The sequence below is a fragment of the Hibiscus syriacus genome, unplaced genomic scaffold (genome assembly GCF_006381635.1).
Source record: "Hibiscus syriacus cultivar Baekdansim isolate YM2019G1 unplaced genomic scaffold, ASM638163v2 tig00111634_pilon, whole genome shotgun sequence".
In the NCBI taxonomy this organism is placed as follows: Eukaryota; Viridiplantae; Streptophyta; class Magnoliopsida; order Malvales; family Malvaceae; genus Hibiscus; species Hibiscus syriacus.
Genome location: NW_024063140.1, coordinates 646936 through 665014, shown reverse-complemented (window position 1 = coordinate 665014; position 18079 = coordinate 646936). Strand labels below are relative to the sequence as shown.

General features: G+C 35.0%; 1 pseudogene; it reads left to right on the top strand.

The window, feature by feature from the left end:
• LOC120166301 overlaps nt 1-10329 on the top strand; it is a 39136-nt pseudogene extending 28807 nt beyond the window's left edge.
• Nucleotides 10330-18079: the final 7750 nt, after the last annotated feature.

Genomic DNA, 18079 nt, shown 5'->3' with positions numbered 1-18079 from the left:
AGGTTTTAAGAAAAATACCTTGAAAATTTGGATTGAGAGAGATGAGGAGTTGTTTTGCACGATTTAATGATTGAAGCAGGTTTGGGAGTTGAAAAGCTTGAAAATTCCGTTAAAAAATCTTTGATTTTGAGAAAGAATGGAGATTTTAGAGAGAGAGAGACGAACGTCTTTGAGAGAGGGGTTTTTAGGTTTTGAGAAAATGAAGAAAATGAGGCATTTTAACCCAAAACTCGACCGATGCATGATCTTGTGCATCGATGCACATTCAAGGCATGCATCGGTGCATCATGCGGATTCATCGATGCACATTCAAAGGGATGCATCGATGCATTGTTAAGTGCATCGGTGCATTAAGCACAAAAATGTCAAAAATCCATTTTAAACACTTAAAATGCTAAATTATTTAGCTCTAGTGGTTTTGGCAACTCATATATTGAAAATTAACCATGTTCAATCAATCAAGTTAATCTCTTAAAAAATATTTGAACATAAAATTAATTTTCACCAAATAACATAAACTCCCCCTAACTAATGGCAATGAATGCAATCAAAAATTACTATTATAAGCATTTTTCATTTATTCTTAAAGGTGCTAAAAATTATTTTAAACACTAAGTGAAGATAGGTTGGCTAAACCTAATTCTCTCCTAATTGTCCAAAATCTTTCTTTGTCTAAAGGTTTTGTAAAGATATCCGCTAATTGGTGCAGAGTATCAACAAATTCTAGAACTACATCTTCCTTAGTGACATGGTCTCTAATGAAGTGATGTCTTATTTCAATGTGCTTAGTTCTAGAGTGTTGGATGAGATTTTTAGTGAGACAAATAGCACTAGTATTGTCACACTTGATAGGAATGGTACCAACTTTAATTCCATAATCAAAAAGTTGTTTTTTCATCCATAAAACTTGTGCACAACAACTACCAGCTGAAATGTATTCGGCTTCAGTAGTAGATAATGCAGCACAATTTTGTTTCTTTGAAAACCAAGAAATCAGCATATTTCCAAGGAATTGGCAAGTACCGGATGTGCTTTCCCTATCTAATTTGTATCCTCCATAATCCGCATCAGAAAAAGCATGCAAGCTAAAGCTAGAGTCTCTAGGATACCAAAGTCCTAAACTAGGAGTGTCTTTAAGGTATCTAAAGATTCTCTTAACAGCTAGTAAATGTGATTCCTTAGGGCATGATTGAAATCTAGCACATAAGTAAACACTAAACATAATATCCGGTCTACTTGTAGTTAGATAAAGTAGAGATCCAATCATTGACCTATATAATTTAACATCTACACATTTACCTCCTTCATCTAAGTCAAGCTTTGTTGAAGAGCTCATTGGAGTGTCATGAGGTTTCCCATTTTCCAGTCCAAACTTCTTGAGCATATCTTTGACGTACTTAGCTTGATTGATGAAGATGCCATCTTTTCTTTGCTTGATTTGGAGTCCCAAGAAAAATAAGAGCTCCCCCATCATGCTCATCTCAAACTCACTTTGCATTAGCTTAGAAATTCTTGGCAAAGAACATCATTAGTAGAACCAAATATTATATCATCAACATAAATTTGAACCACTAATAAATCTTTACCTTTATGCTTCAAAAACAATATAGTGTCATCCTTCCCTTTTGAAAAACCTTTTTCAATTAAAAAATGACAATCTTTCATACCAAGCTCTAGGAGCTTGCTTTAAACCATAAAGAGCTTTTGTCAATTTTAAAACATGATCCGAAAAATTTGAATCTTCAAAACCTGGAGGTTGTTCCACATACACTTCTTCTTTTATAAAACCATTTAAAAATTCACTTTTAACATCCATTTGATATAATTTAAATTTATTGAAACATGCAAATGCTAATAACATTCTAATTGCTTCCATCCTAGCTATGGGAGCGTATGTTTCATCATAGTCTATGCCCTCTTCTTGAGTATACCCTTGAGCAACAAGTCTAGCCTTGTTTCTCACTATATTACCACTCTCATCAAGCTTATTCCTAAATACCCATCTAGTACCTACAGTAGATTTGTTACTAGGCCTTTCAATTAATGTCCATACTTTACTTCTCTCAAATTGATTTAACTCTTCTTGCATAGCCATAATCCAATGTTCATCATTTAATGCTTCTTTAATATTCTTAGGCTCTATGCATGAGATAAATGCAACATAATTACAAATATTTCTAAGAGATGATCGAGTTGTTACCCCTTTTGATGGATCACCTATAATTTCACCATCCTTGACATAGTTGTACTCTCTTGGATAAGATACTTCCCTTTCTTCAATGGTTGGATTCTCAAGAGGATCATGAGTTTCCTCATTTTTCGTTTCTTCCTTTGATGATGGTTCTCCAACGTCATATCTAACGTCATTTGTATTTATAATACCTGCATCATCATTCACACAAGAATCCTTCCTCGGAAGGGGATTATCATCGAAAACAACATGTATAGACTCTTCTACAACTAAAGTTCTTTTATTAAATACACGATAGGCTTTAGAATTTAAGGAATAACCCAGAAAAATCCCTTCATCACTTTTAGCATCAAATTTGCCAAGGTTTTCTTTACCGTTGTTTAAAACAAAACATTTACATCCAAAAGGATAAAAATAACTAATGTTAGGCTTTTTATTTTTGAAAATTTCATATGGAGTTTTCTTTAAAATTGGCCTAATCATTACTCGATTTACAACATAACAAGCGGTATTTGTGGCTTCCGCCCAAAAATATTTTGGCAAATTATTTTCACAAAGCATGGTTCTAGCCATTTCTTCTAAAGTTCAATTTTTCCTCTCAACAACTCCATTTTGTTGAGGGGTTCTAGGTGCTGAAAAATTATGGCTAATACCGTTAGAGTTACAAAATTCAGTAAATCCAAGATTTTCAAATTCAGTTCCATGATCACTCCTAACACTAGTTATAGAGTAACCTTTTTCATTTTTGATTACTTTTAAAAACATGATGAATTGTTCTAATGCTTCATCTTTAGTATTTAAAAATAGAACCCAAGTATATCTAGAATAGTCATCTACCAAGACAAATGCATATTGTTTTCCACCCAAGCTAGTAGTTCTAGTTGGCCCAAAAAGATCTAAATGGATCAATTGTAAAACTCTACTAGTTGATACATCATTAATGGATTTAAAAGAAACTCACTTTTGTTTTCCTTTAGCACAAGCATCACAGATTTTATCATTATCAAATTTAAGCTTAGGCAACCCTCTTACTAGGTCTCCTTAAATTAACCGTTGCAAAACACTCATACTAGCATGTCCTAGTCTCCTATGCCATAACCAACTATCATTTTCATCCTTAGCAACTAGGAATAAATTAGTCATATCAAAAGAATCTAAATGCACCATGTATATGTTTCCTATTCTATGACTAACAAGCATAATCCGATTAGATGCAATGTCAATGACTTTACAACCATTAATTTCAAATAAGACATTGAATCCTTTATCGCATAATTGACTAACACTCAATAGATTATGCTTTAATCCATTCACATATAAAACATTTTTAATTTGTATGGAAGAGGTATTACCTATTGTACCAATACCTTCAATGTGACCTTTTGAATTGTCTCCAAAAGTCACTTCTCCTCTATTTTTGGCGTTAAGCTCAATGAACCGGCTTTTGTCTCCGGTCATGTGTCTTGAGCATCCACTATCAAGGTACCATGAATTTGAATTTGTTTCCCGTGCCTTGTAGCAATGCTCCTTTCCCTACAAACATATATTAATTTTTGATTTTTGGTACCCAAATTCTTTTGGGTCCATATTCATTAGTTTCCAAAATCCTAGTCCCCTTAGGTATCCATTTGTATAGGAAATTTTTATCTTTAGTAGTAATAAGTTCTTTAGGAACCCACATACTTCTAACGATTTTTCCATTAGAGGTTCTTTGGGGACCTCTATGATTGTAGTTTCTAAAACTTTTTCTAACAAAGTTGGATTTTGAATTTCCACCTTTTTCAAAATATTTTGTTCCAACTTTATCAAAAGAAGTTTTAAGATCATCAATTTTCTTTTGATGATCATCATTGATCTTTGAAAGTAAATTTTGCAAATCTAAATTTTTCTTTTCAAACTCTTCTAGTTTGATTTGCAAATCTTTGATTTTACTTTCAAGATCGTTGTTGGTTTTGGATATGAGTTTGTTTTCATTTTTCAATTTTGAAACATCATTTTTATATTTTAAAAATAATTTCTCATAATCCGAAGCCAACCCATTATATTCCTCTAATAACTCATCATAGGATAAATCATCAAAATAGGATGAGTTAGAGGTTACCTTAGAATCTTCCCCAAATGCCATCAAGCACAAGTTAGCTACTTCGTGTTCCTCTTCATCAGAACTTTCTTCATCGCTCCATGTAGCCACATGAGCCTTGTGCTTATTCTTTGATTGACCCTTTTTCTTCAATTGTGGGCAATCATATTTGACATGCCCTGGCTTTTTGCATTCGTAGCAAATGATTGGGTCTTTCTCTTTCGGTTCATTTTTGAGGCCTTCATTTCGTTTGAATTTTCTTCCTCGATAAGGTCTCATCATTTTTCTGAACCGTTTGGCAAACAATGTCATTTCCTCGTCATCGACATCGTTATTCGAATCACTCTCTTCTTTTGTGGATTTGAGAGCAACTCCAATGTTTTTCTTCTTCTCCTTCTCCTTTGGTGTCTCGTCAATCTTGTCGAGGTCCACCTCATCTTCGAGCATCATTTCATGAGTGAGGAGTGACCCAATTAGCTCTTCAAGAGTTAAGGACGTTAAGTCCTTAGACTCGATGATTGTCGTCTTCTTTGATTGCCACGATTTTGGGAGGGAGTAGACTAACTTCCTTACAAGCTTTTCATTTGAAATGATCTCTCCATATGATTTGAGACCATTGACAATCATTGAAAATCTATCCTTCATAGCTTTGATATCTTTATTTGGTTTCATCCTGAAATTTTCATAGCTATGCGTTAGAATACTAATTTTAGATTTCTTTACCTCATCGGTACCTTCATGAGTGACTTGAAGTTTGTCCCATATTTCTTTGGCGGTTGTACACGATGAAACTCTTCCGTATTCATCTGGTCCAAGAGCACAAAAAATGATATGCATGGCTTTGGAGTTGAGCTGGAACATTCTTGTCTCTCCTTCACTCCACAACCTTGGATGAGTGAGAGGTTTGATGTATCCTTCTTCTACAACATTCCATGCTCCCATGTCACTTGCTTGAATGAAGTACATCATTCTATTCTTCCAATAGGCATAGTTAGCTCCATTGAAGAAAGGAGGCTTATTGACGGGCATCGAGTCGAGACCGGAGTCGAAGTTTGAAGCGGAGGCCATTGATGACTTTCATTATCGATATAACTCTTCCCGAATCAACTCAAGAGGCGATTAAACCTTCAAATGAGTTAGGCTCTGATACCAATTGTTAAGTTAATCGATTGACTGAATTGGCCAAGAGGGGGGTGAATTGGCAATAAAAATTTTGGTGGAAGCTTTTGCAGAAAATTGAAAGAAATTACACAGCGATTTAGAGTGGTTCGACTTTATCAACCAAAGCCTACGTCCACTACCTTAGCTATCCATACTAAGGATTTTTCAACAAATTCACTAATTTGTTCTTTCTTTTGAGGCCAAAGAGGTAACCTTACAACTCCCTCAAGAATATACCCCAATTCTTGAGAACACTCTTTTCTCAAAGAGAAATACAAATTTGCAAACTTACAAGAAAAACCTCACAAGGAAAATATGTTTGAACAATTCTAGAACAAAGAAAGAACACTCAAGAATAAATACAATTGAGTACAATAAGTGTTCTTGAAAGCAAAATGAATATTGAATGAAAAATAGGCTTGAAATGCTCAAACTTGATGTTTGATGCTTTCTCTTTGATTCTCTCTTGATTCTAATTGCTTGATGTTTCTTGTTATTGATCAATGGCTTCTAAGCTTGCTTAAATACTCCTTGAATCAATTCTGAACGTTGGTGATAATTAGTGGAGTCAATAGAGCCGTTATTGTGTGAAAACAATTAATTTTCTGGGTGGGAGCGTCTCATGCATCGGTGCATCAGTGTAAAATTTCAAATATTTTGACCGTTGGACTCCTAGTGCATCGGTGCACTAAGAGTGCAACGATGCATGAAGTGCATTCGATGTTTGAAAAATAGCCTGGTGCATCGATGCATGGATTGTGCATCGATGCATCAAATGCATTCGATGTTTTAATTAAATCAAAGTGCATCGATGCATGGAGAGTGCATCGGTGCATGGAATGCATTCGATGTTTCAACTTATTCATTGATGCATCGATGCATGGTATTGATGCATCGGTGCATGCCTTTGAAAAATTGATTTAAGGCTTGATTTTGGTTCAAAATACTTTGTGAAAATTGTTTCAAAAATAGTTTAAGTACAAATCACAATTTTACACATTTAGTAAGGATTAAAATTGATCTTCAAAGACTTGGAGTAATAATTTGATATTCGATAAATTGAATTGAATATAAATTGTAGAATCATTTGTAAAAATCTTAAAATTCATTTAGCTTAATTTGTCATATCGAAATATCAAACATGTTTTTAACAGTTTCTTTTTCTATTTTGTTCTGGTTTTGAGATAAAGAAAATATGGTTGTTTGAAATACAGAAGAAAGAAAACATTTCGAGAAGTTTTTGTTGTGTATCTCTTTGCTATGAATTTTCTAGGGGGAACAAATGATGGAGGAGAGGCCTTCCTTGCTTTCTACTTTTTCTTTCCCAATTTCGCCGGCCCCCTTACAACGCTCTCAACCAACACTGATGCGTGATGAAACTATTACCAGCCGAGCTTTTCCTAAAACAAATTTCAATCTAGACCCGAAGCATAACAGGTATATCGAGACTAACTTAATATTTCTACTTGCTTCGAATAAAAAAACGAAAAATATGTGTGCTCAGTATTTATAAAGTATAAAGAAGATAACCTACTTGTATTGATTCTACTGCTTTTCAGAAGAGTAAGCCGAATCCTTTGTTACACCAATTGATCTTTGAATGTGGCAAAGAAATATCTTACTGCTCTATTTTGTAAAAAAATAAAAATGAAAAATGGTCCCTCGTCCCTCTCGTAATGGTAATGAATTATTGATCTCCCCCGTTCTTTTTTTCGTTCCTCTCTGTATAATTTGTGATAGTTGATCTCTAATCCTCCCCCCCCCCCTTTTCTGGTGGTTAATTGCTTATTAAAAACTGACCCCCCCTCCTTTACAGTTTCTTTCTGATATATTAAGAAAACTAAAATCCATCTTTTGTTAACTCCTGATAACTGCTTTTAGTTTTCCAGGGAGTATTCACGTGGGCTTGAGTTGGGCCTTCAATTGTTCTACTTCGGGTCTGCTCCGATCTAGCCCCGGACAAAAACGAGCATCTACAATATTATTTTGGCATCGATCTAGCTTTGAGGGGCTTTTTGTGCTGTGCAAATTCCTAAAGCCTAATGCTTAGATGAGGTGCCAGAAAACTATTTGATCTGTTTTGTACTTAAGTAGGTTGCCATGCAAACAGCATATTCTGTCTTTATACCATGTATCCTTTGTTCAGAATCATAGTTGTTTGAGATTAGAAGTTTAATTTCTTTCAGTTTTCTTACTGCATATTGACAGAACTTATGCAAGCAAATATATACCGATCATTGCTAGTGTCAGTGAACATCAACCACCTACTTGGCCATCTTATTTCATGGACATTAATGTTTTGGCATTCTTGGTTCCATCTGGAATAATTCTAAGTCTATAGCTTTCACAAATATTTTAGCTTTTTACTAGTAATTTAGTTCATGTAGATAACTTGTCTTTCCCTTGTTTGAAGGCCTGCTTTTTGCCTTTAACGGATGCAAGCTCATTTGTCATCCTCTATATTGCAATCTCTGTATATTTCTCTGGACTAATGGTAAGAGGAATGAACACATGCAATTTCAAGGCATTATTCTGCAAGCATCAGTTCCTTTGTTCTAATAGTGTAGAATCACTTGTCTAATTTTACAGGTACGCTTAATGCTTGTGTTTGCTCCAGCTGCATGCATCACATCTGGAATATCTCTCTCCAAAGCTTTTGATGTTTTAACTGGATCAATCAAGTTTCAGCTCCCTGGAGTATCAATGGATGCCGAAGTTGATGTAAGCATGTTCTATTTATCCATGATAAGACAAATATTTGATGAAGTCATTTAGCTACATGACTAATTTCTTTGCTGCTGCCTCTGATCTTTAAGGCAGGGGAAACTAGTTCTGATACTACTGAAGCACAAAATGATGGAGTAAAGACAGAGAAACCTGAGGAGACATCCAAGGATCGACCCTCAAAGAAGAGCAAGAAAAAGGGAAAAGGAGCATGTGGAGAAGACTTCTGCTAAATCCAAAGTCAAAACCAAAGCTGAGAAGAAGAGGCTTCTTTCTTTACCTCTGGAGGCATCCACGGTTTCACTTCTCTTACTCATCATGTTGGGCGCCTTCTATCTGGTACTTTGATTTCCTCTTATATATCCTCTAATTCCTTGTGTTTACCCGTGCTCTTATTATAGAGGTTTATGTGTCACTAAATAGACAGTTAAGGCTATGATATGATGTTGATCTGTAACTTTTCAGTGATTGTGCTGGATGTTGAGAAGGATTTGTTTAGTTAGCTTTTTCTCTTAACTTCTGGGTGGATATATGTTTCTATGAGCGGGGTTTAGATCCTTGCACTAGGTATATAAGCTCACATTGGAAGGAAGAGATAAGTTGTCAGAACTCAACTAATAAAAAGATTGTTTATGCTTTTCAGTTATCTCGCTAGGTTTTAAATGCTACTAAATTCATTTCAGATTTGGCAGTGGCATTAAATAGGTTGCCAAATGCTAATGAGAGAGTTGTAAGAAATAAGAATCTGCCCATGGATAAAGTAAAAAGTAAAGGTTGCTCTGTTTGAAATATATACATATATTATTTATATGTCTCAGGGGAGTGAAAACTTTGTTAGCAATTATTTCTTCTTTTTTTCATATGAAATTTCCTTGCATGTCGCCTGTATGTTTCTTGCTCCTTTCTTTCTTGTTTTAATTGTAAAAAGTGCAAAACACTGTTGCATTTTCCTTTGCAGGTTCATTGTGTTTGGGCTGCAGCAGAAGCTTACTCAGCCCCTTCAATAGTTTTAACGTCTCGTTCACGTGATGGTCTACATGTTTTTGATGATTTTAGAGAGGCTTATGCATGGTTGTGCCATAATACGGATGTTGATGATAAAGTAAGTTCTCTACGTGGTAGCTTTTCTGGATTTCAACAAATTTTATTTACCAGTCTATTGTGCCAGAAGTTTTAAGGTTATGTTTTTATAGAATAAATATTAATTGACAGAAAAATAATATTTCAAGTTGTGTGATCAATGTTGATATTTTGAGCATGTAATGGGTTGACTCTGATTCCCAGTTGGTGATATTTTTGCTGATATATGTGTAACGGGCTTGTTTTCCATGTAGCAGCTCACCGTTGTGTAAAACGATCCGGTTTAACAGTGTAAGTGAAATTTATGTCAGGTTGCATCACGGTGGGACTATTGTTGACAATAACACCTGGAACAATACTCGTATCACACAGTTGGTACCGCGATACCTTCTCCTGAAAAGGCCGCTTGGGAAATATTCCACTCCTTGGATGTCAAATATGTTCTTGTCGTCTTTGGAGGTATAGTTTCTTTTTCGTTTACAAGAAAATACGACTCCTTAATATATTATCTTTCTGACGATTTACTTCACTCATTAGGTCTCATTGGCTACCCCAGTGATGATATTAATAAGTTCCTGTGGATGGTTCGAATCGGAGGAGGTGTTTTTCCTCATATCAAGGAACTGGATTATCTGGTGCGTTCTTTGAGCTGAAATTGATTAAAACATACACCCTCGTTCGATCTATTTGGTCTTTCTTCCTTTTTCAAAGTATTGGCTTGTCTATAACAGGAAGTTGAACAATAAAGATCCTATTTTCTCCAGAAAAAAAATTATCCTTCTTATCAAGTATGGAGAAAAACGTCCTTCCTGACTTGGTTATTTCGCTCATTGTCTACAGAGAGATGGTCAATATAGAATTGATTCCCAGGCCACTCCTACAATGCTAAGTTGTCTCATGTATAAACTCTCATATTACAGGTCTGTTGGTTTACGGCAGGAGTATATATGCGTGGTTTTTTTTTTTTTTTTGGTCAGTTTTGTTTGGAGCAGAAGAACTTCATCCCCTTAATTTACATATCTGCAGGTTTGTTGAAACTGGTGGCAAAGCCTTTGATAGAGTTAGACAGACAGATCGGAAAGAAATATTTTAAACTCACTCATTTTGAGGAGGTTTGATGATCCTAATTTTTTTTCCTTTTTATTTAAATAGCAAATGAAGATCATGAAACGTTTCCAACAATATTTTTTTAAAAGTAATTCCACCCCGATTAATGTGATTTTTCGAGCCTAAATTCAAAATGCTTGATATGACCTTGAAATTACTTCATCGTTCGTATCTGCTCTGAAGGTTCTGTGATACTTGACATTTCGTTTTCGGAGGATGTCGATATTGTAACATACCATTCTTGTTTTCTAAAGTACTCGTATCTGGTAAATATTGGGAAGAAAATTATATCTTTGAGTCCAGGTGGCATAGCATGATGAATGACAGAATGAGAATGATTAATTTCGCTCTGTTCTAGTGATTTCCTTGTAATGTTTCTCTTTTATTCTGTTCAATTTAGGTATTCACAACGCATCATTGGTTCGGATTTATAAATTAGGGGTTTGCAAAAATACCTAACCCGGTTGACCCGACCCGTCGATCAGCCGGCCCAGATCTAAAAAAAGGGTAATTTTCTAAAACAAATTACTAAATCCGACACTTTCCAGGTCGGACCCAGGTCACAAAATTTATTTTTTCGGTTACCCGAGTTCCCGATTAATTTTATATATATATTTAATTTATAAAATACTTATACACCCGTGACCCGTCCTCCTCCTCCCACCCCACCCGGTTTCTAATTGAAATCCCTAAAGGGCAAAGGCTGCACGCTTCAGACCTCCACGACCATGCTGCACGCCACGCTCCACCGCTCTTTCCTGAGCCCTGGCTTGCTCTCCTTCCTGACTTCCTCTCCTCTCAGCTCACGTAGTCAGCTGGGAACCTTCTCAAACCTTCTCACTCACTCTGCCTTGGTTTCACTGCTCCAGACTCCACGCTCCAGCCAGCTCCAGGTAAGAATTAAGAACAGTCACGCAGTCCGATTAATTTGATTAGTATCATTTTTTGTAGACATTAAGAATTAAGAACTAAACGAGCTAACAGATTGCTACTGCTAAACAGCCTAACCATCCAAATTACTCAGCTAACGCTACGTGTAGCTTCAACCTCTAACTATAATACCCCTCTTAAATGAATAGAAATCCTGTCTCTTAACTTTGCTATTATCCCTACCCCTTGCTCTAGCTTTTTTATAAATTGTTTTGACGTTTCTTTGCTTATCTCAAATTGTTATTAAACAATTATCTTAGATTTTATTTGACTAAGATTTGTGCTACCATTTTTTTATACGAATGATCACAGACACAGTTGCACTGTGACAGTGCAGCTGACTTGCTTGACTAATATTATTAGTGGCTACAAAAAAATTATTGTTTTCAATGTGATACCCTTTTTCATATTTTCATGCCCATTGCATCTTCTCAGTGTATGATTGTTTCTTATGCTTGATCTATAGTTTCTTTTATTTATTTATTTCACTCTGTTCTGTATTCTCATAAATATGTTACCTTTACTTGATTAGTATCATTTTTGGGCAGTACGTTTTATGAATATACAGTAGGCCATGCATATTAAAGCTTTATATTATCATGTCTTGATCATGCAGGTCTTTGCCTAGATTTTCATCAGTTTGATTAGTCTGTCGAATGTTTATACAGGAGATTTGAAGGGAACTCTTTTGAAGGTCCAATACCATCAAAGAGTTCTTTTTCCATATAATGTCGATGACATGAGAAAATATTGATGATATAGAGATGTTATCTTCATCAGCTAAGTCGTCTAAGGAATCCGAGATAACTAATGTGGTTGAGACTCCAGTTAATACGAAAAACAAAAGGAATGGAAAAAAAGATTGTTGAAACCATTAAAGCTAAAGGAGGCAAAAAGAAAAAAAAACTTCTTTTGCTTGGGATCATTTTAAAGCATTTGAGGGTGATTAAGAACACGTCGAATGCATTTATTTTCCTTTAAAAATAAGTTGTGCAGCTGCGAATGGAACTAATGCAATGAAGTGTTATACAACCCGGTGCAAGAAAGCCCCCTTTAACTTGGAAAAAGAACAAACAATCTTAGATTTCGAGTCCAAGACAAAGTGCAACACTAATGGGACCATAGAGACAGTTAGCATTCCTAAATTATGGCATTTTGATCAAGAGAATATTAGAGCAGCACTCGCTAAAATGGTGATTGTTGATGAGTTACCATTTAGCTTTGTTGAACATGAAGGATTTAGTATATTCAACAAGGTAGTCATTCCTGATTTTATTCCCCCTTCACGCACTTCTATTATAAGAGATTGCTATGTTTTGTTTATTGAAAAAAGGAAGACACTGAAGAACTTTTTCAAGAACTAGGGTATGTCTTACCATATATATATGGACATCTAGTTAGAAATTGTCGTATATATGTCTTGCTGCTCATTTCATAGATGATACTTGGAAATTACACAAGATGATCATCAACTTTTGTCCAATTGTCGGTCATTCTGGGGAACTTATTGGTAGATTCGTTGAAAAATGTCTACTAGATTGGGGTCTGAAGAGAATCTTGACAGTAACCGTTGATAATGCCAATTCAAATGATCTAGTGATCAAGTATTTGAAGTAAATTGTTAACTTGTGGGATGGAAGCTCAATTTTTTCATATGAGATGTGTTGCCCATATTCTGAATTTGGTTGTTAAAGATGGATTGAAGAATGTTGATTATTCTATTATAAAAGTTCGTGATGATGTGAAATATGTAAGGTATTCCCCTGCAAGGGTACAAAAGTTTCGATCTTGTGTTGAAGAAGAAAATATAAACAACAAATCTCTTGTTTGCTTGGACATTGAAACAAGGTGGAATTCCACCTATTGCATGCTCAAGAATGCTTTAGTGTTTAGAAAGGCATTCAAAAATATGAAAACGAAGTGCGTTCCTTACACCAAAGAGCTTAGGAAGATTGGTGGTCCTCATGATGATGAGGATTAGGACAAAGTTACTGCTTTCTTGAGATCTTTTATGAGGCTACATTGAGCTTCTCTGGATCAAGGTATGTGACTAATAATAATTTTATGGAAGAAATATTTGATATTGGCTATGCAATTAATCGTTATCTTGATGACTCAAATGTTGGGCTTAAGAGCATGACACGCCAAATGAAGATGAAATTTGATAAGTATTGGGCAAATGTTAACAATGTGTTGATGTTCATTGCTTTAGCTCTTGATACTAGGCATAAGTTAAGATATGTTGAGTGGATTGTTCGTCGTTCTTATGATCCTAGCAATTCTTTTGAGTTGTGTCAACGAATTAAAGACACTTTGACATCGTTTTTGATTTTTATGCTTTTTCGCAACAAGCGGCACCACAAATAATTATTGTGCTATGGAGTCTAGTGCCCATGGTGGTGAAGGAATACGAAAGTTGAAATGAACAAATTTGATAAAGGATTTTGTGAATGAAGTAGAATTATTTGATACTTCCGAAATAACTGAGCTATAGAAGTATTTGGGGGATAAATGTGTTCGTGAGATGGATGAATTAGATATCTTGTCTTGGTGGTCTACGCAAACAATGAACTATCCTATTCTTATGAGAATGGCTCGTGATGTACTTGCAATTTTAGTTTCTACCATTACTTCAGAGTTTGCTTTTAGTACGGGAGGACGTGTGCTTGATTTCTTCTGTACTTCTTTGACTCCTAGGTTGGTGGAAGCTCTTATTTGTACTCAAGATTGGATTCGTGCTTCTCATAATACTATTATGGTAGAGGAGAGCTTGCTAGCATTGGAGAATATGGAAGAAGGTTAGTTTTCAATTTCATGTTTAGATATTTAAATGTTTATATTTTAAAACATACGTAATAATTGTAATAATTGCATATTTTAAATACTTAATATAGAAATGCAAGATTTAACTTCGGAACATCCAACAATTATCATTGATGTAACAAGTGAAGTTCTGGGTGTCACGTATGAAGAACAATTCTTATAGGACATAGTCCCAAACTTTGGTAAGCTATTAAATTTTAGTTATATTTTCATTTATTAAAGTTTTACTTGATATTTGTTACGATGAAAATTTAGTAATGTTTTTGTTTTGCATATTCGTAAGATATTGGTTGTTGTAAACTTATAGTTTATTTATATCTAATGAAAGAATTGCTTGTAGGAAAAGAGAATGGCAAATGAAAAAGTGTAGTAATGATCATGAATTCATGATTCAAGTATCAAGTTGATTGTATCTAATATCTACTCATCTAGTTAGTTATGAACTTTTATGTTTTATTTATATTATGGATTATTAGATTTTGTAATTCGAACTTTTAAATTTTGTGTTTGGATGTTGGACTATGTAATTCGAAGTTTCGAACATTTAAATTTGTGTGTGTTTTTTTATTTAATAATTTGAAGAAAAATATTTAGGTATTTGGGTCGGGACACGGGTCGATAAATCACTGACCCCGGATGTTTTGGGTACCTGGTAATTGGGTACCCGGATTTGCACACCCTTACTTTGAAGGCTTCAATTTACTGGGTACCCGGATTTTTGGGTACTCGTATCTTTTTTTCAAATTATTAAATAAAAAAACACACAAATTTAAATGTTTGAAACTTCGAATTACGTAGTCCAACATCCAAACACAAAATTTAAAAGTTCGAAATACAAAATCTAATAATCCATAATATAAATAAAACATAAATGTTCATAACTAACTAGATGAGTAGGTACTAGATACAATCAACTTGATACTTTAATCATGAATTCATGATCATTACTAGACTTCTTCATTCGTCATTATCCTTTTCTACAAGTAATTCTTTCTTTAGATATAAATAAACCATAAGTTTACAACAATCAATATCTTACGAATATGCAAAATGAAAACATTACTAAATTGTCATCATAACAATTATCAAGTAAAACTTTAATCAATGAAAATATAACTAAAATTTAATAGCTTACCACAATTTGGGACTTATGGCCTATGGGAATTGTTCTTCATATGATACCCGAAACTTCACTTGTTTCATCAATGATAATTGTTGGTTGCTCCGAAGTTAAATCTTGCATTTTTATATTAAGTATTTAAAGTATGCAATTGTTACAATTATTATGTATGTTTTAAAATATAAACATTTAAATATCTAAACATGAAATTCAAAACTAACATTCTTCCATATTCTCCAATGCTAGCAAGCTCTCCTCTACCATAATAGTATTATGAGAAGCATGAATCCAATCTTGATAACAAATAAGAGCTTCCACCAACATAGGAGTTAAAAAGTACGGAAGAAATCAAGCACATGTCCTCTCGTACTAAAAGTGGACTCTGAAGCAACGGTAAAAATCGGAATTGCAAGTACATCACTTGCCATTCTCATAAGAATACGATAGTTCATTGTTTGCATAGACCACCAAAACAAGATATATAATTCATCCATCTCTCGAACACATTTATCCCCCAAATACTTGTCTAACTCAGTTATTTCGGAAGTATCAAATAATTCTACTTCATTCATAAAATCCTTTCTCAAATTTGTTCTTTTCAACTTTCGTATTCCTTCACCACCATGGGCACTACACTCCATAGAGCAATAATTCATTTGTGGTGTCGCTGATTGCGAAGAAACATAAAAATCAAACAATGATGTCAAAGTGTCTTTAGTTTGTTGACACAACTCAAAAGAGCTGCTAGGATCGTAAGAACGACGAACAATCCACTCAACATATCTTAACTTATACCTAGGATCAAAAACTATAGAACATCAACACATTGTTAACATTTGCCCCATACTTATCAAATTTCATCTTCATTTGGTGTCCTATGCTCTTAAGCCCAACATTTGAGTCATCAATATAACGATTAATCGTATACCCAATGTCAAATATTTCTTCCACAAAATTATTACCAGTCACATACCTTGATCCAGAGAAGCTTAATGTAGCCTCATAAAAATCGTAAGAAAGCAGTAAATTTCTCTCAATCCTCATCATCATGAGGACCACCAATCTTCCTAAGCTCTTTAATGTAAGGAACACACTTTGTTTTCATATTTTTTTAATGTCTTTCTAAATACTAAAGCACTCCTTAGCATGCAATAGGTGGAACTCCACCTTGTTTCAATGTCTAAGCAAACAAGAGATTTGTTGTTTATATTGTCTTCTCCAACACAATATCGAAACTTTTGTAGCCTTGTAGGGGAAGACCTCACATATTTCACAGGAGCACGGACTTTCATAATAGAATCATCAACATCCTATAACCCATCTTTAACAACCAAATTCAGAATATGGGCAGCATATCTCATATGCAAAAATTGAGCTTCCAACACGCATCCATCCCATAAGTTAACAATTTGCTTCAAATACTTGATCGCTAGATCATTTTTACTGGTATTATCAACGGTTACCGTCAAAATTCTCTTCAAACCCCAATTTAGTATACATTTTTCAATGGCTCTACCAATAAGTTCCCCAGAATGATCGGCAATTTGACAAAAATTAATGATCATCTTGTGCAATTTCCAAGTATTATCTATGAAATGGGCAGTAAGACACATATACGACAAATTCTGACTAGATGTCCTATATATGTGGTAAGACATATCCTAAAGGAAAAATTCTTGAAAAACTTCTTCAAAGTCTTCCTTTTTTCAATAAACAAAGCATATCAATATCTTGTAATAGTAGTGTGTGAAGGAGGAATAAAATCAGGAATGACTACCTTGAACATACGAAATCCTTCACGTTTAACAAAGCTAAATGGTAACTCATCAATAATCACCATTTTAGCGAGTGCTGCTTTAATATTCTCATTATCAAAATGTCATAATTTAGGAACGATAACTGTCTATATGGTCTCATCAGAGTTGCACTTTTGTCTTGGACTTGAAATCTAAGATTGTTTATGCTTTTTCCAAGTTAAAGGGGGTTTTCTTGCATCATGCAGTATGGCGCTTCATTGCATTAGTTTCATTCGCAGCTGCACAACTTGTTTTTTGAGAAAAATAAATGCATTCGGCATTTTCTTTATCATCCTCAAATGCTTTAAAATGATCCCAAGCAGAATAATTTTTTTCCTTTTTGCGTCCTTTAGCTTCAACAGTTTCAGCAATCTTTTTCCCCTTCCTTTTGTTTTTCGTATTAACTAGAGTCTCAACCATATTAATCTTCTCGGATTCCTTAGACGACTTAGCTGATGAAGATAACATCTCTATATCATCAATATTTTCTCATGTCATCGACATTATCTGGAAAAGGAACTCTTTGATGGTATTGGACCTTTAAAAGAGTTCCCTTCAAAGACCTAGATGTTTTTCAAAATTCAAATATCCCAGGAATTTTTGATATTTATTCTCCCCTCCGACATTCATTCGTTGTCCACTGCCGCCGTCCGCCACCCGCCGCCGCCGTTTGTCACCGCGTCGGTCGCCACATCCGATGGCTGTTGACCACCAAATCTTCCAGGTTTTTTCGTCTCGGCGCCATCATCTCGGTTCTAGGCATCATTACGTCAGGGTGAGCCTTCAACTCAGTGGATCTTGGACGAGGACCTTCGGCTTTCAGTTGTTGGCGACGCATCTTCTTCTCCGTCAAAGATCTTTACACCTTGGTTTACGTTTTGCCAGCGTCTCATCGCATGTCCTATATCTACATGTTGGACTCTATTCATCACCTACTCCCTTCCTTTTTCGCCGGCAGTCACAGCCTCCATCGCCGGCAGTCACAGCCTCCATTGTCGGCAGTCACAGCTTCCATCGCCGGGCGATAACAAAACAGTTCCGTCAAGTCCCTGGGTTGTTTTTACTTC